Genomic DNA, 14,330 nt, shown 5'->3' with positions numbered 1-14,330 from the left:
ACTTTTGCTCATTTCTAACTGCATATCGTACAGCACAACCAAACCGGGCATTTCCCCTTTTCCGATATGGCGCCACCTGATCTTCATAGCTGATGCACCGTCCCCTGTCCGTAGCGTACACACCCCCTTAGCATCATCACGCTCTGTAATCCGCCCACTCGAGAGGCGCATCCCCGCCACTCAGACGCGCCACACAAACCCCTTAATTGGCTACTGGCGCTGTCAGTTACCTTACTCCCGTCCACATGGCTAATTGAATGCTTAATCCGATTGGCTGCTATATGTACCTACAGGGTTTTTAAACCATTGATGCACAATATGCTGTGAGATCCCAGAAGTGAACAAGCCCACGGGCGAAACGCGTTTTCGACAGACTCTACAGCGGGACCTTCCCATGGAGGCTTCACTGATTACCATCCACCTACTACACTTGATTCTCTGAGTATACTGGCTCCTATCTTAACATAGTAATCATTGCATGGTTGACCCTATATGTATATGGGTTTCTATTTCCAGCATAAGCTATTACTGTTCTGTATTTGTGTTATAGGCGTTTATATAATTTCCTCACTGCCTATTTCATTTATTTGAGTAACCAGAGGGTGACTTCACCTTTGATATAATACATGTCTATACTTGACTTAGGCAGTATGCCCTATTAAATGTGTGTGCTGGGCTAACTGTCATTACCTATCCCCTCAATTCAACTCATACTTATTGAACACAGCACTTCTCATCAGAAGCAATTATTTTCACCTATAATTATTTTAGGTTTATTTTTCGGCCATATACTCATGTTCTATATATTCTGAGAATGTACAGTCATTTTTGTGTCTTACTTATGAACTACTTTTGACCCATTTTCCTTATTATTGGACATTTGTTCCCAAAATATTAAAACGGTCAATTAACCTTACAAATTCTAATCTGTAACTCTATCTTTCCTCCCTATCTGGCTAACATTCAGTGGACTCTCATCCCCGATCCAGGGTACACGGCGCCACTAAGTGACGGCTGTCTTACCCTGCCTAACGGGGAAAGTAGATCCACGTATAACTTATCCTATCTTTTCTGTTATTCTTCATTTTCATATATAGGTGCACTCTCATTGGTAGATATCCTCCCTACTATCATACCACGCTGCCCATGCCCGATCTCGTCTGATCTTGGAAGCTAAACAGCATTGGGCTGGGTCAGTACCGGGAGGGGAGACTCCCTGGGAATACCCGGTGTTGTAGGGCAGGAACTATTCCCCTTCTCCTGAAGGGTGGACACCAACAGCAGTATCACCACTAATCTGTATTTTTTCTGCTCCCTTTCCTATATCTTTTTCCTTAGTAGGACCTTTTGACATACATTCCGTATGCATGCCTGGTGGAACTAGTGGTAATCAGGAAAGTGCATAGTAATTGACCTAATTCAGTGGTCTCTCTATGTTGAAATATGTACACTGACCTCCCCTTTGGGTCCCATTAATACAGAATATCTGTACTGGTCAGGAGAAACGGTTGTCAGACTATCCAGTGTCTGCAATCCTTCTAATCTCTCTCTCACGATTTAATGACCAGAACATTTTTAACATTTTTCAATATATTTTTCTGTATACTAAAAAATTCTTTTTATTTTTTGGATCGTAGATGGGTATTTTGTTTTAATTCATAAATAATTAATAAAATTATGTCTTAACGTTTTCTTTTTCTAATTGAAAAATCCTTTCTTCTTTTTTCCAAGAGTGCACCCACACAAGAGCTTTCTCTTTCTCCCATTGTTAGTACGCATTCAATATTGTCAGGCTGTGATTCGTCAATTGGTAATGCTTGGGGTGGCAATTGTTCTAAGTCTACATTCCTCGCACTCTGCTCCCTGTCTACCACATCTTCCCGGGATGGTGAATGTTCTAAGTCTACAAGCCTCGCCCTCTGATCCCCGCCTAACCCCTGTTCCCTGTGCTGTTTGCGCTTTCTCAATCTGGTTAATGTTTTTACAGCCTGTTTCACCTTTGCACATCAGAATAACTGAGATTTTGTATGTTACACAAGGTTTAATTTGTGGGTTTTTATTTTACTGACATTTAAATTTAAAACACGTTTCAAACCATAGCCTCACATGCCTAGTCACAGATCAGTTTCAATTATTTCTGCAAAATTATGTATGTTGGCTTTAATAAATGCAGTTGTCTTAAATGACCGATCTATGTATTTTGACATGACATTCATATACGTCTCAACAACTTTTTTAATAGTGTCATGTTTACATTTAGCACCATGGCTCACACATTTAATGTGTTTTAACAAATACCTGGCATTTACACCCATGTTTTCAACATCTTCCCGTATCTTAGCCATCAACGCATAAAATTGTATTTCAGCATCTTGGCCTACTTGTTCTGTATATCAACTATGTCGGTTGATATCCCGTGCGCCAGGACACACGCATTGGACAATGCGTGGTTGGGTGATACCCCGTCCGCTGGAGCACACGCATCTGTCGATGCATGTGCAACAGCGCCCGTGGTAAAAATATTGGGTGTTGATGTTACACAATCAACTGCTGTAGTATTACTAGGAATTCCTGCAACCGCTGATAACATTTCATCAGAACTATTCTGCTGTTCTTGTGTCGTTGACTCTACACAGGGAGTAAAAAACTCTTGCACATTTATGTCCTCAATATTTGATAACTTATCATTACCAGCTATGTGTTGTGTTTTTGTTTCAGAGCAACCCTGTGTATCTGGAATTATGATTACATCAGATTGCGACAATTGCTTAACTTTCATTCTTGAGAGGCGTGATGCTCTCTTAACCTTAACCTTTACAGTCTTTGTATTACCAGACATCCAGGTCTGCAGTGTCAAATGACGTGTGTTTTGCTATTACATCGCCCTCGTTACTTACGCTTGATACAGTTTGTAACGCAATCCTTCTCCATTGAGGCGTATCATTTTCGGAATACGACAATTTTCTTTTAAGATCGGTAAATGCTGAATTATGACTGTTCTCGTTCGTTCTTGGTCGAGCTGGTCTGCATTTGTTCGGGTTGATACCGCTGTGATGCATCCCCATAACCGACGGCCTAGCGTTTTCTCCTTTAGGCGGTTATGTACAATCGACGGCGTTGTGAATTGCTGGTTCTCCGTTTCAGCGACGATTGTGCGAATTGTTGTTTTCCCACTTGTGCTAGGCCTGTGCATTTACGCATCTGCATCATTGTCCCCTGGTATCATTGGATCATATCGTCGTGCTACAGCATCATTTGTAATACATATATTATAAAATAATTGTAAACGCAGATGCATGTAAAACAGCATTTAAGTTACTGTATAACAATATTCCGTATAGCAATGTAATCAGGCGCACGTTTGATTACACACCTTCCTTATATTGAAATGTTTGAGCACGTTTTCTTTTCACGTGTTTCCAAATTGGTCGCTCATCAGCCGCGTTGCTGGTCTATATAGCAGCGTTGTGACAACATGGCGCACCCTCAAAGATTTTGGGCGCAGGCATGTTCAATATGTCCTGCAGAATACTGTCAGCCATCGCGTTATCTATTATTGTGGACTCTTTAGCCGGTAAAAAAATAAAAAATAAATTATTACATATGCTATAAAATTAAAATAACATGAAAAAGAGATGCATTATTGAGAACATAAAGTGTGTACAGGTGACACCAAATCCGCACAACATTACAAGCGTTTAACTTCATTATTTTTTATTTATTTTAAAATATAAAACATTTTTTGGCTGTTACTTTATTACATACGGTATAAAATTAGAATAACATGAAAAAGAGATGCATTATTGAGAACATAAAGTGTGTACAGTTGTCACCAAATCCGCACAACATTACATGCGTTTAATGTCGTTATTTTTAATTTATTTTAAAATATAAAACATATTTGGATATTACATGTTACTCACAGGTGGCTGGCAATGCCAACTTCGTAGTGAAGTCTGGAATGACGTCGTAATCCAAACCAAACGGATTTTCTCCTTCATCAAAATTCTCTGTGTTTGCGGCATCTGTCGTTTAACTGTGAGAAATAAAAATTTTAATTAACTAATTAACATCTTTGTATCCACCTTGTACGCTCCTACTATTTAAACTTTTAAAAATAAGTAAAAATGAACACATTGTAGGCCATGGCTATAAGTTCATACTATTTAAACTTTAAAAAATAAATAAAAACGTGTCAATGATTTTTATAGGCTTAACTAACCATAGTTCATTTGATAACTTGGTAAAATATCATCTTCAGAATCGGATATGCATACGGCATTATCTTTGTTGATAATGTTCTGCATTGTCTGTCGCTAAACCAGTAATGAAAATGAGATATGATTATTGTCTGTGTTCTTTTAAAGTAGATTAAAATGTAGATATGCTAAAATATCTTTAAAATATAACATTTGTAAAATATGAGGCAGTGTAAAGCATAAATCTTCAAACAATATACATGAAATAATACAACACCATTAAATTATATATATACATATTTAAATGCATTTCCAAAATGTGCAGCTAGATGGCGCTATTACCGCATCAGAGTGCAGCATTTTTTAAACAGCCATACAATGCATGCCATAAAACAAACATTTTTTTTAATCTAATAACCCAGGTAATAAGTCGATTTTTTAATCATGCTGCTCGGACTCTATGTAACACACTTTCCCACACACCGCGATCGGTACCAACTATAGAATCCTTCAAAAGTAGCCTCAACACTATGTATTTCCAAAACATGCAGTTTTAAATACAGCGTACATTGTACATGGTACCTACAAATACACATAGCCCCCTCACAGCACGATCATTACAGCAATAATAATAATAATTACAAGGCCTTGAACATGTCACAGTCAAGTTAGAGTAATAATAATAATAATAATTTTATTTTCTCTATTTTGCTATCATTCCAGACAAAACAACATCCGTATGACTAAGACTAGTAAAAATCTATGTGTTTCTAAAACACGTTGTTTTAAATACAACATACATTGGTCATGGTACTTACAAATACACATATGTAACCTCACATCGCAATCATTAGAATAATAATAATAATAATAATAAAATCAATGTTTCCAAAACACGCTGTTTTAAATACAACATACGTTGGTCATGGTACTTACAAATACACATATGTCCCCTCACATCGCAATCATTAGAGCAATAATAATTATATTTATAATAATTACACTTACCACAACGTTGTGTGTTTGTATATAGCAATGTGGCTTCAGCTGAAATTCTTTCTCAGAGCTGTGTCCCATTCTTATAGCACTAGCTATGAGCCAACTAGCCCCCAACAACCGCTGATATGCCATCCCACATTTCCAGGATGCAGGGCGGGGATTTTAAACATATACACTTTGGATGTATAATTTATTAAGTATGATATTTGTTTTCAGTTATAATGAAAATATAATCTCTTAGCGGATCCGTAACCGCTTTGTTTCACGCTTCTAAACAATACCAAATACTTATAATTTACCATTTATGAGATTATTTCATTCTATACTCATGTTCTTCTATTTAAACTATTGTGGTCTGTTGCAACACAGTTCTTGTAAGCTGATTTTGTTAGATCAGACACAGCTAATTAAAAAAGAACTTATCTGTTGCAACACAGATCTTGTAAGCTGATTTTGTTAGACCAGACATGGCTAATAAAAAAATAAATAAAAAAAAAGGGTTGCATCTCATGGTAGTTGAGATATAAAATTTAAAAGATATCTTTAATCGCTTCATAATGTATTACAGATCTGTTTGAAAATTAAAATGTCATTTTGAGGCAAAACATAGAACTGTAGGTGGTGCTAATGTTCTTTTGCAGAGATTAACACATTGGGGTATATTTACTAACATTCGTAATTTTCAGTTTGTGGTCAAAGTACAATCGCGATTGACATCGAAAGTGTAATTGTGCAACTTTTTGAATTGATTACGACTAATTTACTAAGCTGTCGTATTTTTTTTTCTTTCTGTTGTCCGATGTCGAAGTCATTCGTATTTTGAGGGTGGTTTTTTTGGCCGATTTTGATGTTTTGCGGCCGTGATTTGTGTTTTTTTTTTTACGACTGCGTCACATGTCTGTTATGGCAGTGATTTTAATTTCGCGGCCGCGTTTTTAGTCCTAAGTTTCGTTTTTATCACGCGTCCGTGATTGGTTGTATTTGTGATGGAGGAGTGTCTGTGCACATTACTATAAAACCACCCCAAACACACCGCACCTCGTGGGTTTAGCTAGTGGAGAGGAGAGAGGAAGGTGTATTTGGAGTTGGTGAGTTTGGTGGATTTTTTGGTGGATTTGGAGAGGAGTTTTGTGATTGTTGAGTGCTGTACTGTGTGTGTAAGTAGTCTTGTCATATTTGTTGTCTAGTTTTTTCAGAGTTTGTAAACTTTTTTGTCCTTGTTTTTTTTTTCAAGTCTTTTGTCATTGTTTGTGAGTGAGTGAGTGAGTGAGTGAGTGAGTGAGTGAGTGTGTGTGTGTTGGCTGTGTGGTGTGTAGTAGTAGTAGTAGTGGAGGAGTGTGTTTTGTGTTTTATTTTTTCTGTGTTTTGTGTCGTTTGTCCTCATTATGTCTGCCTCAGAGGTCAGTGTGGTGGAGGAGGTTAGTGAGAGGGAGGAGGTGAGTGAGGTGGAGGAGGTGAGTGAGAGGGAGGAGGTGAGTGAGGTGGAGGGGGTTAGTGAGAGGGAGGAGGAGAGTGAGGAGGAGGGGGTGTCTGTTGCTCAGTTTTCAAGTGATAGTGATGGTGCTGTGGCTCCGCAGCCACGCACCACTACCAAGACTGGCCGTAATGTAAAGTTCAGCTATGCTGAAAACATGGCGTTGGTGCGGGAGCTGATGAGGCATCATCGGCAATTGTTTGGCCAGGATGCTGCCAAGGTGTCCTCCCGCAGGAAATCTGTCCTGTGGGGGAAAGTAATAGTGGCAGTTAATAGTGAGGGTGTGGTGAGGCGGACTGAGGACACGTGTCGCAAGAGGTTTTACGACATCAAGCGCCGTGTCAAGGCCAAGATGGCCAAGGAGGCTAAATCAGCCCGCCAAACCGGGGGTGGCCCCCCTTTCCGGGCAACCTATCGTGACTGGGAGGAGCCTGTGCGGGCACTGATTCCTGCAGAAGTGGTGTCTGCAACTCATGTCCGGGATTCGGACCGCCCTACGCAGGATGGTGAGTTTGAATTTTTAAAAATATATTGTTTAATTTAAAAAATGATCATGCTGCAAAATTAAATTTTTACTTTAAGTATGCATACATTGTGTTGGTCATGTATTGCAGGCCTGAGCACCCTTAAGGTGTATTTGTTTTTAAACTGCATTTCCCATCATGCCTTGGCTGTTTTTTTTTTTTATTGAATGCAAAATCAGGTGCAGTGCATGCTGGTATGTGTAGTTCCAATACTTAATATGAGATATTTCTTGCCCATAGCTGTTGTATCTAATAGCAGCTTGGTATGATTTGTGTGTGTGTTTTTTTAAGTATTTTTATTTAGAATAAAGTTTGGTTTAAGTTGCAAGTAATCAAACTCTGCAATATCTTGCACACAATTCATCAATGTTACTGTTTTATTTAGTGCAACACCATGTTCATTTTTATAAATAAACCAAATTAAGTAATCACGAAGATCTTAACCAGAAATTAGTTTACTTTACAATACGTACAAGATGGTTACAGTACACTAAGGTTTTGCAGTTATCAATGTTTTTTACAAGTATGGTAATAATGTTGTTAACACTTTTTCAACAGTACGCAAGACCAGCCGCCCAGACAGGCCCCAGCCAACTGATGAGGATGCTGGGATTGCAGGTAAGAATTCACTGTAGTCACATATTCTGCAAACACATAGAAGTACAAAATATTAATGTTTATATATTCACATAGGTTCTACTTCTGTAAGCCGACCTCCTCTAAGGCGCCCATCACAGGGCTCGGCTAACTTACCCAGGAGGCCAAGTAAGACACGGCGTCTTGAATCCGAATCTGCGGCTCCATCTTCCCCACCCAGGCGGCGCATCTCCGCAGTCTCACCCCAGCCACCACAAGCACTATTGGCTAGTCCACAAAGTGATGAGCCTCGATCACCTCAGTTATCTGGTGAGTAAAAACTTACAATAAACACATACAAAATAATCTACACAGTACAGTTACTATGATGTAGTTGAGATTACATGTTTGCCATAACAACCAATCAGATTTCACGTATTAACTTTTTGAAGGTGCAAATGCATAAATTTAATAAATCTTATTGGTTGCTATGGGCAACATCACATTTAAATTTGAACAGCCATCGTAATAAATTTAGTACACACACGTGCACAGAAAAAAAACTGCAAATTACTCACCGAAAACAAACCACCACCACCCCCTGAACACCATTATAGTGTTCACACACCTCCCCTGTCCTGGAGGTAGACTGCTTACTTAATCCGCTCCTCTGGACCATCCAGGTGAGCAGTCTATACCCTGGACAGGGGAGGTGACAGAACACTGTAATGCTGTGGAGGGGAGGTAGTTAGGTGAGGATTCCGGCAGTCAGTCTATGTGCACGCATGTGATGGGATATATGTGTTTTGAATCAAAATATTCCTCGTTTAGAAAAACACAATTCAAAAAACAAAAAGAATGCAGTATAATTCATTTTGAAATGTTTAGGCCAACCAAATATATTATGTGGAAAGTAAACAGTGCATGTTGCCCACCCCATACAGAACCAACCTTGATGCCCGACGTTGGCCAGCAGGAACAAGACCAACAGGCCACCTACACACTAAACCTAACACCCGTTGTCCCGACCCAGCCAACCCAGCCGCAGGATATCCCCCAAGCCTCCATTACTCCACAACTGCTCCAAGCTCCACCCCAGCAACAAGTACCCGATGACTTTTGGTCCAGTTGGACAACCCAACAGACCCAAAACAATGCCTGCCTGACCGCCCACACCCAACACCTTGCCAGTCTGCCCCATCATCTGCCGCGCATTAGTCGCAACTCGGGCAGACTGATTGTCCAAGTAGGTCGAATAGCCACTTCTATGGATCAAATTCGGGCTGACAACAATCAAATGCTGGCTCATTTGACGCGCATCATTGATGAGCAACAACGCCAGCAGCAAACACTCATCCAACTGATACAACACAATCAGGTTGTGAATGAGTCATTGTCCAGGATTGTGGCCAGCCACACTGCAACCAACAACCAACTGAATGCCAGCATCCATAATTTAAGCCAGAACATCTCTTTGATGGCAGCACAACAAGTGAGCTCCAGCTCAGGAACCACGACCCCTAGCCAAACGCCAGTAACCTCCCCTGTTCGTCGATCCTCCCGAACACGTGCCAGTGAGCCAGCACAAAGCACGGCACCCAGCACACACAAGCGAAAAAAATAAAAAATAAAAAACTTTTGTGTAACACAATAAAAATTTGATTCTTTAAATCACACAACTTCCAGTGTCCGTGTCAAACATTGTAGAAGACGCTATGTATGTATGTTTTTCTGGGGTAATGAATTACAATGTATTTATCTCAAAAACTAACTACAATGTACACACCACTATAAACAACAAACATTAAGTAACAATACACACAATCACACTTACAAAAATGTATTGCAAAGTGTTTAGTCAAGGTTAATTACATCCAACAAAAACTTACCAGTAAAATACCGCTGAATCACTTCTTGCCTTACCTGCCTCCCTACATCTGTACTCACACTGTCACCAGATGTTTCTAACTCCTCTGCTTGCTGACTGCTTTCTCCCTCATCATGTGCCAGATGTTGATTCAAACACAGATTATGGAGAAAACAGCAGCAGAACACAATCCTAGTCACCTTTGAGGGACTATACAACAAAAGGCCAGCAGATTTATCCAGACACCGAAACCGTGATTTCAGCACACCAAAACATCTTTCTATCACATTCCGCGTAGCCTTATGTGCATGATTGTAACTGTGTTCAGCAGGAGAATCAGGTTGGGACAATGGAGTAAGGAGCCAAGAGAAGCAGCCATAACCACCATCACCTGAAAAACATATATAGGCAACATTAGTGCATGTGTATGATTATTAATTACCCTATACAAAATGGAGTTTGTAGTTAAAAGACATACACACAACACATTTGGAACATACCCAGCAGCCAGCCATCAGGCATTTGTCCGTCCTCAAATTTATCGAAGAGCGATGACTGACTGAGGATGAAGGAGTCATGGCAGCCACCAGGGTAACCTGCAACCACACTCATAATTTTTAGTTTTGCATCACAAACCACCTGGACATTAGTGGATTGGGCCATATGTCTGTTGGTATATATATATTGACGGCCCCTAGGTGGTCTCAGCTGAACGTGTGTGCAATCTATGGCCCCCAGCACATTGGGCATGCCAGCAAGCTCATAGAAAGCTACCCTGACAGCACGCCACTCCGACTCCTGGGTAGGGAAGCAGATTGAGGCATTAATATGTGGATCCAAGACATCCAAAACCTGAGTGGACAGTAAACAATCTAAGGTGATTGTCATGTTATGTATTCTATACAATACTGTGTTGTAAGAGCTTACAGAAGCAACACTTAGACATAAACGTGTATGTATTTTTCAACTCACCTGATTCAAATATTTTGAAAAGGTTGGCTGCGAGATACCAATAACGTCGCCTGCCACAGCCTGGAAGCTCACAGTAGCCATAAAGTGTAACACAGCCAGGAGTTTGTGCAGGCCTGAGACAGAGCGAGAGCGTGCTGTCTCAGGGTCTAGTCCCAGTTTGACAAGGTCATACAGGCGGAAAATGTTGTTTCTATTTAGGCGGAACATCTGTATGACCCTATCATCAGACAATGCGTTTAAGTTTAAACGACCCCTAAAAAAACGTGGCTGGCGCAGCCTCCGCGGCACCTGGACAACCTGCTGACCATGTTCACTTACCTGGCCCTGATTTCTGGAAGCCTCATGGAGCAGTCTCAGGTATCCCACAGCAAACAGAAAGTCATTAGCACACACCACAGCCGCCATTTCAGAGTGAGAGAATTTCAAAATGTGCCTGGGACACTTTTATAGGGCCAAAAATTCAGGTGTGAGTAATGGATAATTGAGTACACATGTAAACACGCTTTTCAAAAGCAGGTCTGTTTTTTTTTAGGACTTTTTTACGATTTGTAATTTTTCACGGCCGCAAATGCATTTTCACGGCAGACATTACAATTACGAATGGTTAGTAAATGACCGAGATTCATATCTAAACAGGCGCGTTTTGACCGATGGTGTATTCATTCGTAATTTTTAACTTGGACTTCCCAAAAAATACGAATGCCCTCATCACTGCCAAGATTTGAGTTTAGTAAATTACCGAGATGACACTTTGATGAAAAAACGGCATCTCGGTCAAAATCGGGACCTTAGTAAATATACCCCATTATGTACATTAATGATAACCAGATTGCTTGTCATTAACAGACTTGGCATTGGCCGGTCTGTAGCTAATATCATGCTAAAATTGTGCCTGGTTGTGCACTGCCAACATTGATTATTGTATTTTTATATGATGGGCTGCTACTCCGTACATCTAAGACTTTTGTAATTTACGCTGTCATCATTAATCACGCATGGACCTGGTAATTAAAATCAATACTCTTTTTGCCAGACACCCTTAAATCATTTTATGTGTGAGATGGTCTGAAATTTTAGCTGATGAAATGTGAGATGCCAACATTGATTATTGTATTTTTTTATATGATGTGTGCTACTTCGTACATCTAAGACTGTTGTAATTTGCGCTGTTATCATTAATCATGGATGGACCTGATAATTAAAATCATTACCCTTTTTAAATCGTTCCATGTGTGAGCTGGTCTGAAATATTAGCTGATGGAATGTGAGTACCCTTTTGTGTTACTTTAAAATATATTTTTTTATTGTGTCATAATGTGCTGATGTTAAAATTAACAGCTATGTATTCAACATAATAACACGCTGATTATCTGGCATAATTTCTATGACATGCTACAAAATCAAAGCAATTATCTTTTAATAGTTTGATATCGAGCTCTATAAATTTTATATCGATTTCATATAAAATCAATATAAAATTTATATGAAATCGATATCAAGCACTATAATTTGATATCAAAGGGGGCGTGGCATCTGTCAAAATCAATTATGTTTGATAGAAAGGTGCTCTCTATCTACTAATTTTGTCCCTGTTGTCCTTAGACAGCTCTCTGGTCTTGGCCATGGTGGAGAGGTAGCAGTCTGACTATTTGAAGGTGTGTAGACTAATAGGGGTCGGCACTGCACTGGATTTGAGATTGCAAGGAGTTGTATATATACCGTTGCGAGTGGACCAACAGTGTGTAACAGTAGAAGGATCCCTGATAGGGGTGCTTGATGTAAAAGTTAGTGGCGCTCCCAGAGTCAGTGGTATAAATTATAGTGTATAAAGAAAAAATAAAGACTATGTTGGGGCACACTTGATGGATATAAAATATGTTAAAACTTAACTTTTGTTATGGTTAATCATAAAAGAAGAATGGACACAGACTTACATACAAAAAACAGTCACCTTAGGTGGAGTTGAATGTTATTAGTATAAGGGGTTGACATGTCCCATGTTGACACCAAGCACATTGCTAAGTGTACATAACCAATTCCAATACGCCTCTGGTGAAAAATATTAAAATCAAAGATATGTTTAATATCTTAGAATATCTGGAGTGTAATATCATTATGGAGGAAAATGATTTTCAATAATGGTAGATATACTCCTTGATAATGGCTCCCTTGGTATTTGTAATGGTTGTGCTATTGAAGCTTTCTCTGGTAGGTGGTCTTGCAAAAATTGTAGTTCTAATTAGTATAATAGATATAGAGGTAAGGCCAATGTTTTCTCCACCACTTCTGCTGTTTGTTGATGATTGGAGCTACTGCACCTGATATTCCAAGGTAGTCACCTGACCTTGTACTGATCAAGCCTGTCACATCTTTGCTTCCAAGATCAGATGGATTTGGGAATACCCAGTGAAGTATGGCAGTAGTAGTATGATTCAAACAAATGAGAGTGTGTGTGGTTTCGGCATTTATACCAAATTGAGAACTTTTGCTGTCCTGCTGATCTGCCCCAAGTCCCTGTTACAGTTGCATTGCAGGGAACTTGATATCTGGCAGTGGATGAGAGGGTTCTCAAAAAAAATAAAGTGGAGAGAGTGTGCCCCAACTTCTGCCGTTCACCATCATATAGAATTATAGTGGACAGTGAATGAGAGAGGGGGGGTACAGAGAGGAAAAGGAGGTGGTGAGCTGAGACTCCCCAAAATTATCATGAATAAGTGTCTATCATTGACAATATTGGACCTCTGTTCTCAAAGGCATTGTGAAATACTAAATAGTGCAGTTAGACATGAGGCATGAGGCACAAAATGGTAAATATAGGTTTCATATAGGCTAAAGAAATTTACACCAGAGAGAGGAATATGTTGCTAAAATAGAGTAGAAAGCCACTATATGAGAGGTTTCTATAATAAAGAAAGCCACAATGGGCTATACGATACCAAGAGAGCAGGTGTGGACCAGACTGTACACGGTCTGGCTCCACTACTTCACAGACGGCCCGATTCACCACTGTGTGGCTTGTTCATCTCTCATATAGTGGCTTTCTACTCTATTTTAGCAACATATTCCTTCTCTCTCTGATGTAAATTTCTTTAGCCTACATGGAACCTATATTTACCATTTTGTGCCTCATGCCTCATGTCTAACTGGGGTTGTACTGCTAGGTGCACTAAACTGAAATAAAATTTAACTTTTATTAATACATTGTATTAAAAGACCGATATTTCGGACAGTGTGCGAAAAATAGGGTTAAAATTGAATAAAGAATCCAACAATGTGCTCAAAGATATAGAAGTGATAAGAGTTAAAAAATGTGTCTGCTCCTTTGATTGCACTGACTCTCTAATGGGGTGTTTTTAAATATATATTTGGTATACTTAACATGTATTATATACCCCTAATAGAGAAAAAAACAATCAATTGTATTTAAGGGTACCGATCCTTTGATAACCCACTGTAAATTGAGTGGACTGTGTTGTATCGGGCAAAAATAACCTCCGTAAATTCTGCTACTACCACTTGTCACAATTATCTGCAGATGTTAGGTATTATAGAGATTCAAATTGTGACGTGAAATGCAAACTGCTCACCACTTTCAAATGTATTTGATGGGGCAATATGCTCAATTAAAGGAAATCTACCCTATTCCCCAATTGCCATGATGGTAAGATACCGAATACTATCTGTAAAATGGGCTGCTGCAAACACACAGACCGCTGATC

At 39.4% G+C, this 14,330-nt stretch overlaps 1 pseudogene; it reads left to right on the top strand.

Annotated features, from left to right (window-relative positions):
* The first annotated feature begins 1,122 nt into the window (after positions 1-1,122).
* On the top strand, positions 1,123-1,241 carry LOC134913808 (5S ribosomal RNA; annotated as a pseudogene).
* Positions 1,242-14,330: the final 13,089 nt, after the last annotated feature.

Source organism: Pseudophryne corroboree, chromosome 4 (genome assembly GCF_028390025.1).
Source record: "Pseudophryne corroboree isolate aPseCor3 chromosome 4, aPseCor3.hap2, whole genome shotgun sequence".
Taxonomy (NCBI): domain Eukaryota; kingdom Metazoa; phylum Chordata; class Amphibia; order Anura; family Myobatrachidae; genus Pseudophryne; species Pseudophryne corroboree.
This window is presented reverse-complemented; position numbering and strand designations above follow the sequence as displayed.